The following is a 12,043-nucleotide window of genomic DNA, read 5'->3' on the forward strand; positions in this document are numbered from 1 at the left end:
ATATACTGAAAGCTGGCACAATCTGAAATGCAACAGCAATGATAAAAGTGCAAGAAAGTACTAACCCACATATTCCCATCAGGAGTCTTTAGAAGGTGCACCTTGAGTAATGAGGAAGGTAATGATAATGAAAGGAACACGATTCAGTTGATGATGCATTACAAAGGAGCACCTTATTTAACATACATGGAACAAAGAAAGGCATGCTGCTGTCATTGCAGAAATTAACACCATAGAACACACACCAGGCGGTGTGCTAGGGGTGTGCCAGATAACAGCCCACAGAGCTCCTCAGTACCTTCTGGCAGAGCATGTGTTGGCACAGGCCAAGGCGGGCTGGAGCACTCACCTGACACTGCAGAGCCATGTTCTGCTCTGTCACATGCGAGATTCCTGCCCACGGAGCATGCACGAACAGCTTCGAGCTCAGTCACACAATTCCTAAAGACAAACAGCCCTGAACTGCTTCCAGCTGAGCAGCTTGTGCCCCAGGTTCCAGCTTCTGTCACACCACCCAGTAAGTATGAAGAACACACCTGTGCAGTTTGAACACAGCAACTCGAGAGGCTCTGCCAAGCTGGAGAGAGCTTGGCTCACACCTGACTGCTCACCTCCCCACAGGGATGCTCCTCCGAGGCAGTCCCAGATCCTCGGGCCACCAACACCAGCCTTGAACCAAACTACCCAGGTCGAATCCACCACGGGGATTTACCTGCTCAGCACCTGTGCCTGCAAGCCCCTCACAGCACCTGTGTCCACGTCCCCTCATGGCACCTGTGCCCACCAGGCCCTCACGGCACCTGTGCCCACCCTCCCCTCACAACACCTGTGCTCACCCTCCCCTCACGGAACCTGTGCCCATCCTTCCCTCACAGCACCTGTGTTCAGCAGCCCCTCACGGCACCTGTCCTCACCCTCCCCTCACAGTACCTGAGCTCTCCAGCCCCTCACGGTAGCTGTGCTCACCCTTCCCTCATGCACTCCCCAGCTGGACGCTGCTCACAGCCCCTCACCCCATGAAGCTCCAAAATCCTGAGATGCGGGGTGGGTTAAGCAGGAGGGATCGGTGTTCCTGGAGGATGGGGCTCCCTTGAGAGCAGCGGGAGCTCTCTTGAGGCCTCTCTCACCTCCCTCAGCGCTGGTGAGGCAGCTCCCTGCAGTATCGAGGGGAGAGGATTAGGCTCTTCCACAGCTGGAGGACTGGAAGGCTCTGAAGAAGGATCTGGATGGGCTGGATTGATGGGCCAAGGTCAACAGCATGAGGTACAAGATGGCCAAGTGCCACACATTCCCACAACAGCAGCACTGCAGGCTGGGGCCAGAGTGGCTGAAAAGTGGCCCAGAGGAAAAGGCCCTGGGGGTGCTGGTCAGTAGTGGCTGAACACGAGCCCAGGTGGCCAAGGAGGCCAAAGGCACCTGGCCTGTGTCAGCAGTGGTGTGGCCAGCAGGACCACGGCAGTGATGAGGCCACACCTTGTGTGCCATGTCCCATTCTGGGCCCCTCAATTCAGGAAGGACACTGAGATGTTGGAACCAGTCTGGAGAGGAGAATGGAGCTGGGGAGGAATCTGGAGCACAGGTCCTATGAGGAGCAGCTGAGGGAACTGGGGGTGTTTAGCCTGGAGAAAAGGGGGCTCAGGGGGGACCTTATGGCTCTGCACAGCTCCAACAGGAGGTTGTAGCCAGGAGGGGGCCAGCCCTGCTCTCAGGGGACAAGGGACAGGATGAGAGGACATCGCTGTGCTGGAGGTTCAAGTTATAAACATTGGGAAAAAAATCTTCACAGAAAGGTTGATTGGACTTTGTAATGGACTTCCCAGAGAGGTTGTGGAGTCATTGTTCCTGAAGGTGTTTAAGGAAACACTGGATGTGGCACTCAGCGCCATGGTTAAGTTGATGTGGTGTTAGGCCATAGGTTGGACTCAGTCATCTCAGGTCATTTCCAGCTTAATTCTATGACTCCCAGGACATCATTGGGGAGTGAGTTCACCTCACAGCCCCTCTGGAAGGCTGCACAGGGACCCCTCAGGAGGGCAGTGGGGGAATGCTCTGGAATGCCCTACAAGAGCACAGTGCTGGGCTGGGGTAAGGCTCTCGGGTGCCAGCAGTATCTGTAAGAGCATGTGTTTGTCTGAGATGCTGGGGATCTGCCAGCAAACCTCAGGGCCCTCTGGCTGGGACACAAGGGCTGTGTGGGGTAGCTCAGGGTGGGAGAGGCTGGGAGACCTGAGGTAAAAGGGCATGAGGCCCTTGGGCAGAGGCCCAGCAGTGTGTGTGAAAATGTGCTCTCTTTCTCCCTCTCTCATGGCACATATAGCAGTGATTTCAAAGCTATCTCAGAGAAAAAAACATGTATTTACTGCCACTCCTCCACACCAAATCCCAGAGCACTTGTAATAGGTTTGGAGTATGGATGAATGCTTGAGCAGGTGGCCAGAGGTCTCCCAAAGGAGAGTAATGCTCATTCAGGGTGTTTACATCCTGCTATGAACTAGAATAGTCTCTTTCATGCCAAACCACAAGCTGCTGGTTGAAACCTGAGCTGAACTTCCTTGATGATCAGAGGAGCCTGGATAACTTTCAGCACAGCCAGTTTTCATTTTCACACCTCTCCAAACTTGCTGGGACAAGAACCAAACGTACAAGCACAGAGTGAACTCCCACTCCTGGGACATTGCTGACCCAATCTCAAGCAGCATGTGTCAGAATATGCTAAAAAAAGGGTTTTTCTCTCAAAAGTTTTCCCAGTTTGGCTTTTTGAGGCTTATGTGGTTTCGGCTGTTCATATAAACTACAGTTTTTGGTCATCTGCATTTAGTTAAACCATGGTTTAAACTCATAGAGGCTTTCATCTGAGAAAGCCTCACATCTTTCATGGCACCCAATTTCTTCCCTTAATTGAAAGGAAAATGTTGCTTCAACACAAACAAAGGCTGCCAATTCCTCAGAGCACTGTGTGGAGATCTGCTTGTCCTGGCTTTTCATCCACTGATATTTCTGATGTACCTGCATGCATGTTGGCTACAAGATTAATTCTGATGGGTTTTGCACAGCCTGAGCTAAGTAAGGAGCTTTACTGCTCTGGGCACACACACCCGTTAACCAGCACCATGCTTTTACATATCACACCTTCAGTTCCATGCAGATGTCTGCTCTTTATATCCCAGTGGAGGTTTCATTGGATGGCCATCCTGCAATGACTAACTCATGCAAGAAATAGCTCTAAATACTCCTATACAAAGCTCGGAGTAGTATACTGGGGAATAGTCCAGCCAGATGGAAGCAGTCCATCAAATACCACAGAAAACCCAGTTATTTACAGTGCATCTCTTCCCTGTGCACATTAGGGAGGCTTTTCTGCTTTCTTAGATGCTGAATAAATATAAGCACTACTGCAGGATTGCCAGCAGGTTCAAAATAATCACAAATATTATGTGTCCTCGACTTTTTTGGGGGGATTTCTCAGACAGTTGAAGAATTCTTCCCAGCAGGTTAGATGCATCCTGTTTCCTTAAGGCATGTAAAGCTTGGGTAATGAAAGGGGAGAGGGGATTCAGGCAAGACTGGAGGATGAGAGGTCCTGGAATTTCAGGAGAGCTATGAGGCAGCTGGGGAAATACTGGAAAGTGTGTGGAGGACCTGTGCTGCTCATGGTAAAACTGGTATCTCTAAACAAGAGAGATACTGTCTTAATGCTTCCTTTTGCATAATCAAGCAACTTTTGAGGAGCCAGGGCTCCTGTTTTAAACAGATTTCTCACCATCACAATTGTGGTAGAAACATAGAATGTTCTGAAATACGGATTCAAGGAACTCATTTCTGGCGGTGGGAGGAGAACCATTACCCTCCCAGTTCTGAAACTTGGCTTGTGGTCACTGGGCACCTGAGGCTGGTCACTGAGCAGGAAAGGACAATACTCTGGCACTCAATAAAGAAGTGAAGCCTCCTGAGGAATGGGCAGGGTTACATTCTGTTTCATATCCTAAGTTCTCTCCTCCTGGAAGGATTTATTTCAGTCTCTCCCATGTATCTAAACCATAATACTGAAAAAAAAAATTCTTCAAGTTAAAAAAAAAATCCAAACAAGCACAAAAATCTCCATTGTCCTAATGGTAGAACAACTTGCAGTGAGAGGTGGCATGATTTAGAGCTATTTTTTGCAAATATTCTAGACACCACTTATATTAGTGCCAGTTTAAAACGGTCTAATTGCTACTGCTGTTTCTAGAGCTAAGTCTGATAAAAGGAATAATCAGTCATGATAGGACAGAAATGGGCTATACCCAGTTTGAAGGTTTTATTTATATAGATTGTGAACAGTTTATAGGGGTTTAAAATTCTGTTTACTGCCATTTCAGTGGGCCATTAAACTCAGCATTATAGAGCCTGTGACCATCAATTACTCACCTAAAACCTGCTTGTATCAGCTACATACCTATGGTAAGTATAAGTATATATAGGTTATGTACATAGAAACTCAAATGGTAATCTATATGCAATTATATATTTATTATACATCATTCTGAACTGGAGCTTTACCATGATACACAACCCTGAGATATCTGCTGGGGGAACTCCAGGGCTGAGCAGGCAGCTGGGTAAGGTCAAGGCTAACTGCATTCTCAGGGCTCTGAGATTTAATTAGGTGAAATTGCCAGAGTCTGTGGAGGTGGAAGTGTAGTGTCAGTGCTGTGTTCTCTTCCCTGCTTCACATACGTACCACTGTAGAATCTGGCAGGTAAAACATAAAGTTTAAGCAATTCACTCATTGTGGGATAACTTCTTAAGGTAGATGATGAGGTAAACTCACATCTCAATACTGTAGCAATTTGTTCTTCATAACTGAAACAGCTTCTCTAGTGCTTTATGTTGTGTTCCCTTGTGTCTGAAAAATCTGCTACCTTACTTTTCAATTCATTAGGTTTTAGCAGCTTGCCCTTCAAAAATCCCATTCCTCTGAGATTTCTTGGCTTCCTCTATACAGCCTCCAGGTATTAATATGGAATTGTGACCATTTCAATGTCAAACATGTTTGATCTCTTAAATACCTCAGACTGTAACTACTGAATACTACAGTAATACTGAAGGTTATTAACAGGCCAGAAATGTCAGGATGGCTACAAAAACACTGGCTTGAGGATTTTAAAAGTTACTTTCTGAGCTCCTTTTACAGAAGGTCTTCTTACAATATGCTTGGAAACACATGGGACAATGAGGTAGAGGTGAGAATAGTAAAAATAAAACCTGTGGGGTGCTTTGGGGTTTTGTTAAGGTTTTTTTTTTGTTTAAATGGTTGAGCATTTTTGTTTTAGTTTATTTGTTCAGGATTTTGTTGTGAGTTTTCTTTTTTTTGGGTGGGGAGGTTTTCTGGTTGTTTTTTTGAGGGGGCAAAGTTGGTTGTTTTAAAATCTTGAGATGGGGAAGTATAGTCCTATCTAGAACTCTTGTAAGCAGTGGGCCTTCAGGCTGAGCAGAACTGAACAGGGAACTGGGTATTGGCTGCCAAGAGCTTACATGCACTCCTCTGGAGTGTAATATGCTTCTGCTATGAATCATTTTTAATTTAAAATAGCAAAACAAAAAAGCTGGACCCATTCTTTTATACTACACTTTGTACTAACAAAGCTGAAGGAGCTGTTCAGTAATCGTATCTGGCAAGAAAAGCTGATTCCAAGTGTGAATCAAGTCCAACAGAAAACAAAAATTTGACTTGTGACTACGGGCTGTGAAAGGAAAATTATTTATCCCAATGTGCTGCTAAAATTAATTCTTCGTAATTGCAAAAATTTCTCATCAAGTTATAACAAAAAGTTACTATTTGGAATACTTGTTTTATCTTAAGATTTTGAAGCCATTTGAGATACTGAACATTATGAAAACAAGCAAACCCACTCTCTGGACATTGCGTACAGACTGCTTTTAAACTCCACTTAAGGATTCCAGATCATGGACCCTTAAGACTTGGTCCAAGTCTGTGTGATTTACTGTCCTAAAATTGCTGAGGTCTGCTGTCATGGCTTCTGCTTGGGATAGAAATGCTGGGAATGAAGGTGAATGCTGACTATCTGAAGGATGTAGTAAGTGGATCTTATTTTAACTATCATTTCATTTGCACTCCCAGGGTTGGAAAATAGCTTAGGCAGACTTGTGTTTGTTGGTTTGTGTGTCTTTATTCGCATCATAAATGCCAGGGATTAGAGAAGAAATACTAGGGTTGAAAATATCTCATGCAGAAACTTCTTAGTGGTCAGAATCAAAGAACTGGGAGGCAATACAAAGATGAAAATAATATGACTGTGTCAGTATGTGGCAATGTCATGTCCTTCTGGGAACAGACTAAGAGAAAATACCTTAGTAATATATGCAGTTTTCATCTGCCTCCACCCTTGTAATTTTCTCAGCTGACAGTGTTCTACAAGTTTATAAGATGCCTCAGTCATCTGCTTCTTGGCATTTCTTTGGTTTGACTTCTCCTTTCCTATCATTTTCTATGTCAAATATTCTTTAACTGTGTTTAAAATAGTCAGCAAACAGTGAGCAGACTTTTGGCATGGCAACAATTGCTTCCAAACAATGGTAGTAATCTTCTTATCCCTAGGGACAGGAGAGCAGGAGAGAGCTGGGGAACTTTCCTCCCCAGGAACTACTCTGCTTTCATGCTTAGGGGTGAGCAGTGCTGGCTTGTCCCCGTGCAGGGGAGGCTGCCACACCCTGCCTGCTGACGTTTGGGTCCATGAGTGGTACCCTAATCCCTGCAGGTGGGAAAACCTGGGACTGCTGCTGAGGATTACTCAGAAGTTGTGTTATGTCAGAGTAAGCATTGTGTGGGAATTGCAGGCTCATGCTGTTGACAGCAGAGGGATGTGGCCAGGAGGAGTGAGCACTGGGATGCTGTCCAACTCCTTTGCAGTTGTTAGAGCCAGCTTGCCTTCAACACCTGTACTCAGGGTTGCCTGCAGGAAGAGAAATGATGTTCCACTCTGCTCTAGCAAACTATCTCAGGAAGGTTTGGCTCTCCAATTCGTTGTATTTTCTCCTTCTCAAATTTGTGTGAACATGAAAAGAGGGAAAGAGTGGCAGCTGTACCCACCAGAGGAACCAGGTGAGCCAAACACCTTGCAAAATATATCAGACAAAAGAACTGTGTGTAATTTCTGCATTTCATTCACCATTTCTTGTGGACAGACTGTACATGGGTATGTAGCAATTTAATTTTTACCTTTTGTCTTCTGAAACATTCATTCCAATAATAAAATGTATGACACAGGAAGCCCTATTAAATACACTGAGATATGGTCAAAGTGGTGTTTAATATGATTAAAGATTGTGAAATTGGATGGTAAGCATTTCCTGAATAATTGCCATGAGATACTTGAAGATGGTCCAAGATGATGGAATCTTCTGTATTAGATCCTCTGTATGTTTAAAAGGGCAATGTTCCAAGATACTGGAACTCTCGATTAATTCTTCAGCAAACCATGCTGATGTCTTCCTTTACTCCTCTCTGTGGTGGGGGAAATAATTTGTAGAAAGTGTAAACTTCTGCATGAAGTTACCAGTCAAGGTAATCCTATTCATTAAAATAATGCCTTTTAGTTGTTGATGCTGTTGAATTTTCATAATTGAAGTAATTAAACCTAAATCTTTAAGTCTTTTCTAACTGTCACTAGGAGTAAGCTAGAGGTTTTTGAAATTTTTCTTAATGTACAAGTTTGAGCTGTAACAAGGAAGAGATGACCTGCTTAATGTTTAACTAAAAATTACTTAGTTAATCTCCTGCATATTTTCTTCATGTTTTGGCCTATGAGAGGCCTGTTAATTATTTCAGAATGTCTTGGCTCCAGTCCATCTGCAAGACCTCATTTTTCTTTTGAAATCTGTAGTCTTCACAAGCTTGGCATCTGTGATATTACAAACAATGAATTACTGTGGCTGGAAGTCTCTGAACCCTTAAATTAAAAAACCCTGGTCAGTAAGAACATAATTTCTTTTACAGAATTAGGATTTGTTCTGAGGAAACACAGTTGACAAAAAAAAATGTTTTCAAAGACAGATTTTTCATCTCATTTTTTTCCTTCCCTCCAAATGAATTGAAGTCCTGATGCTGAGGACTTGCTCTTTAAATAAATGGGATCTTTCTCTCCTCTCTTGGCAACAGCAGGAGTATTCTTGTGCTGTATGATAGGGCTAGCTGCTGCTATATTTGTCTTGTAGCTGTGCACACATTTGCAAGAGGTTGTTTAATAAGACAAAGGCAAAAAGCCAATACAGTTTAAAGAAAGTTTATTCTACCACAGCCTGAACTTTCTGGGTTGGCTTAAAGACAAGGCTACATACTTGTGGAGGATCAGGGAATATCATTACTGATATGAAATTAGAACTTTCCTGAGTTGTCTCTGGAAAGATCAGGGCTTTGTGGAGAAGGAGGGGGGCCTGGGGGTGTGACACAACAGACGTTTTTAAAATGGAATTCAATAGATGTTTGGGTGCATCAGCAGAAGAGGAGAAAGGAAGACAAGAGGGTGGGGAAGAAGATATTAATAATGCTGGCAGTAGTGCTGTCCATGAAGAGCTGGATTTGGAACAAATGTACCTTACCTGTTTGCCTGAACAATATATGAAAGTGAAATTCAGTCAGACAGCATACCTGACATGCTGGCTGTTGTTGAAACTCTGCAAGGTAAGACATTTTAGTACAAGTCTGATATTTTTAGTTAACCTCCTATGTGCTTAAAATACAAATTGATCAAAATCTCTGCTGAAGCATTTGAGAATTCATTACTATGTACCATGCACTTTCCTTTATGGTTTATTAGCAGCAGGAGCTTTGTAAATATTGACATTGTACTCAGAAACAGGTGATTCAACAAGGGAAAACTTGTAGGGGCTACTCATGGAGTACTACACAAAGCAATACATTAGTAATTGCTAGCCACTTTATTCTGTACACTGTTACATAATTGCAAGGGTTTCAAGATGATTTTAGATTAATTTCTAGTTCTAGTCTAATTAATCTAGTTGATTAATTTCTGCTCATGTTCTTTGCTGATTTACATTAATTTGTTGTGTTGGATGAGCACTGGAATGTATTTTAACTCTGAAAATGTGAACCTTATAAAAGTAAAAAATTGGGTGGGGATTTGGAACATTTTTGTCAAATATAATGGAGTTTTTGAGGTTGTGGTGGGACTTAATTAAATTTGATCTGGCCACATCTAATAAAAATACTTTTTCCTAATATATTTCTGGATAGGGAAGCAACAAGGCAATGGACCAGGTATAAATGCTATAATTAAGTCCATTTCATTCCTTGCAGAAAGCTACTGTAATGTTCAAATCCAAGCAAAGAAATGCTGAATTCTACAAAAGTGGTACGATTTAAGGTTTTAGGTTTAATCAGAAAAGCACTGAGACGTTTGAGCTTCAAGCACTGCTGGTTACAATGGTGTAACAAGGCTGCATCAGTAAATTTAGAATATGTAATAGGTCTTTGTTTCTGTTTCTGCATTCAAATTTTACTATGGTAGGCATTTACGTGATGAGCAGATCACCATACAGATCAAAATAAATGTCAAGGCAATATTTACTGGCTTTTGTTTCTTCAGACGTGTGTGACAGAGGAAAAATGATGATGATGATGATGATGATGATGGGGTGGAGACCACAGGAGTGGGACCAGGTGGTACCTCAGCAGCAGCAAGCCCTCTCTTCTGTGTGCATGGCAGCTTTGGGGCAATAGCTACATCAGTTTTTTTGACGGCATAGCTATGCAAAAATGTAACCTCAAAATGTAAACTGAACACTACTAACAGTGTTATGTGTTGGTCTGCTAGAGAGCATTTTTCCCACACATATTCCATATTTGTCGTGTCTTTGCTCTTGTCTGTATGGAGCACTTATCCTGTGGTGCCAATTGCTTGCATTAGGGGGCAGATAGAGACCCTTTCATGGGACTTTTTCTGGTATTTTTCTGCAGGGATCTTTTGTGAGGCTGACTGAAAAGAGGTAGGAATCCACGAATCCACGGGGTGGAGTAAACAGCCCTAGGGCAGATGCCAGAGCCAACTTGTGAGGCAGAGTCCTGGTCAGTACACACTTCCTGATGGTTTTGAGGAGTGCTGATCCAGGGTGGGGAAGGTTCCTGATTGGAAACCTCGTTGGTTTGATTGGTTTTTTGTGGTTTGAGCTATTTGCAGCCATTGAGTTTTTAGGTTTTAAGAGCCATATTTATGTTACAGAAAGAGGCAGAACCTCATTTGTGGCTACAAATCTACTAGTTGGTCTGAATGTGTGCAACAACTTCAGTCCCCAGGATTCACTGCCTGTGCAAAGATTCTTTTTGTAGCTTAGTTGTGAAGTGAGCATAAAATGTTGAGTGGTCTGCACACAATGGTTTTGCACAAAGTGCATGAGTTATCCTGTAGGATAAATGGTTGTTCCATTTCTTTGTGGATAGTTTCTTAGGTGACAGGATGAATTTTTAAAGGACATAAGCTAGAAGAGATGTTTCTGTCTGTGTGATTTTATGTGCTTGCATATGGCCTTACATTTGCATTTTAATTTTTTCCAGTTGGGAAAGAACAACTCATAGTACTATAAAGTAGAGTGAGGAGAGGTAATGTAGCTTCTGTTAAAATCACAAATTTCATCAGAAAACTTTCTGAGAATCCTACAATTCCCTGGCTAAGCCAAAAGGATAACTAAACCTCTATTTTACTAATGCTGCTTTCTTGCTGAGCTTTCTTAAAGACTGTTCAGATTTGAGAACCCCACTTTCTTATTTCCTGACATTCTTCCATGACTTAAATCTCTTCCAAGTCCTAATCCATTCAAAAAGTGCTAATTTTTTCCTCCTTCCCCCTCACAAGAACAAAAGCAGTACAGTGTTGCTTTTTCTCAGGTTCTGCAACTTGGCATAACCCAGCAATCCTGCTGCAGTGGGAGGGGAGGGAAGGCAGGAGCACTGAAATGGTGCTGCTGTGTTACAGAGGCACCCTTTGTGTACATCCCCTATACATCCAAATGTTTCCAGTCCTTGGCTACAGACAGGGCCCCAGGTGCTCATGACTTGGACAATATCAGCCACTCCTTCTAACTCCTTGTCAATGCTCCTCCAGAAAGAATTACCTGTCTTTAGTGTCAGGGGAGCTCACCCTTCTGTAAATTAACAAAGGATAGGAGAGGCTGTGTTTAGCAGGTGTCTGAGTGCTCTCATGCAGTTTGACCTGAAGTTTAGCTACAAAATAATCAAATTCCACCACTGTGTCATGGGAACACGTGCAATAAGGCTGTCAGTGTTCAAGAAGCATCTTTGTAGAATGACATCTGGGATATTTCCCACTCATGTTTCCCTGAGGGAGGCTTCCATTTTCAGCGGTCACCATGACTTGTGGGGATGAGGGAAGAGACTTCCAATCTTTCTTTAATTCAGATTTAACATGCATTCAGTTGAACTGATTCTCTGTTTCAATAGTTTCCAATACTTCAGTAATATTCTCTACCTCTGAATATCAAAACCAGCTGGTGATTTCCCTATACCTTAAGCATTTTCTGTCAGCTCACCTGGTATTTAACAGTCTAAAATCTATACAAAAGGCAAAATAATGATGAGACAGATCTGTAATTCAATTTATTGTCTTTTCTCTGTATTTTTGAGTACTGGGTTCTACAGAGCTTCCAGCTGCACTTGCTATGAACGTCTACATGCCATGTAATGCATGAGAATGGATGCAAGGGGAAAGAGGAAAACTGTTTTTCTTGTGATATGAATGAATTTTCTGGCCATTAGTATGTGATCACAAGGAAGTGTAGGGGCACTACCTGCCTTCTTTTGCCACCCCTTTGAGGAAAAAAAAGGTGCAGGGAGGCAATTTTTAACCCTTTATTAGTTGCTGACTTCTAAAAGGTCTTCAGTGAAAGTGTGACCACTTCTGGAGGTGCCACTTGTGTTTTCCCTACCAACAGGTTGGAAGCTCTAAGATATAGGTGATTTCTTCAGGAGGGGGTTTCTCTGGATTCAAAAGGACAGCCCCTAAGAAAATGG

This window comes from Catharus ustulatus, chromosome 10, assembly GCF_009819885.2.
Source record: "Catharus ustulatus isolate bCatUst1 chromosome 10, bCatUst1.pri.v2, whole genome shotgun sequence".
NCBI classification, from domain to species: Eukaryota; Metazoa; Chordata; class Aves; order Passeriformes; family Turdidae; genus Catharus; species Catharus ustulatus.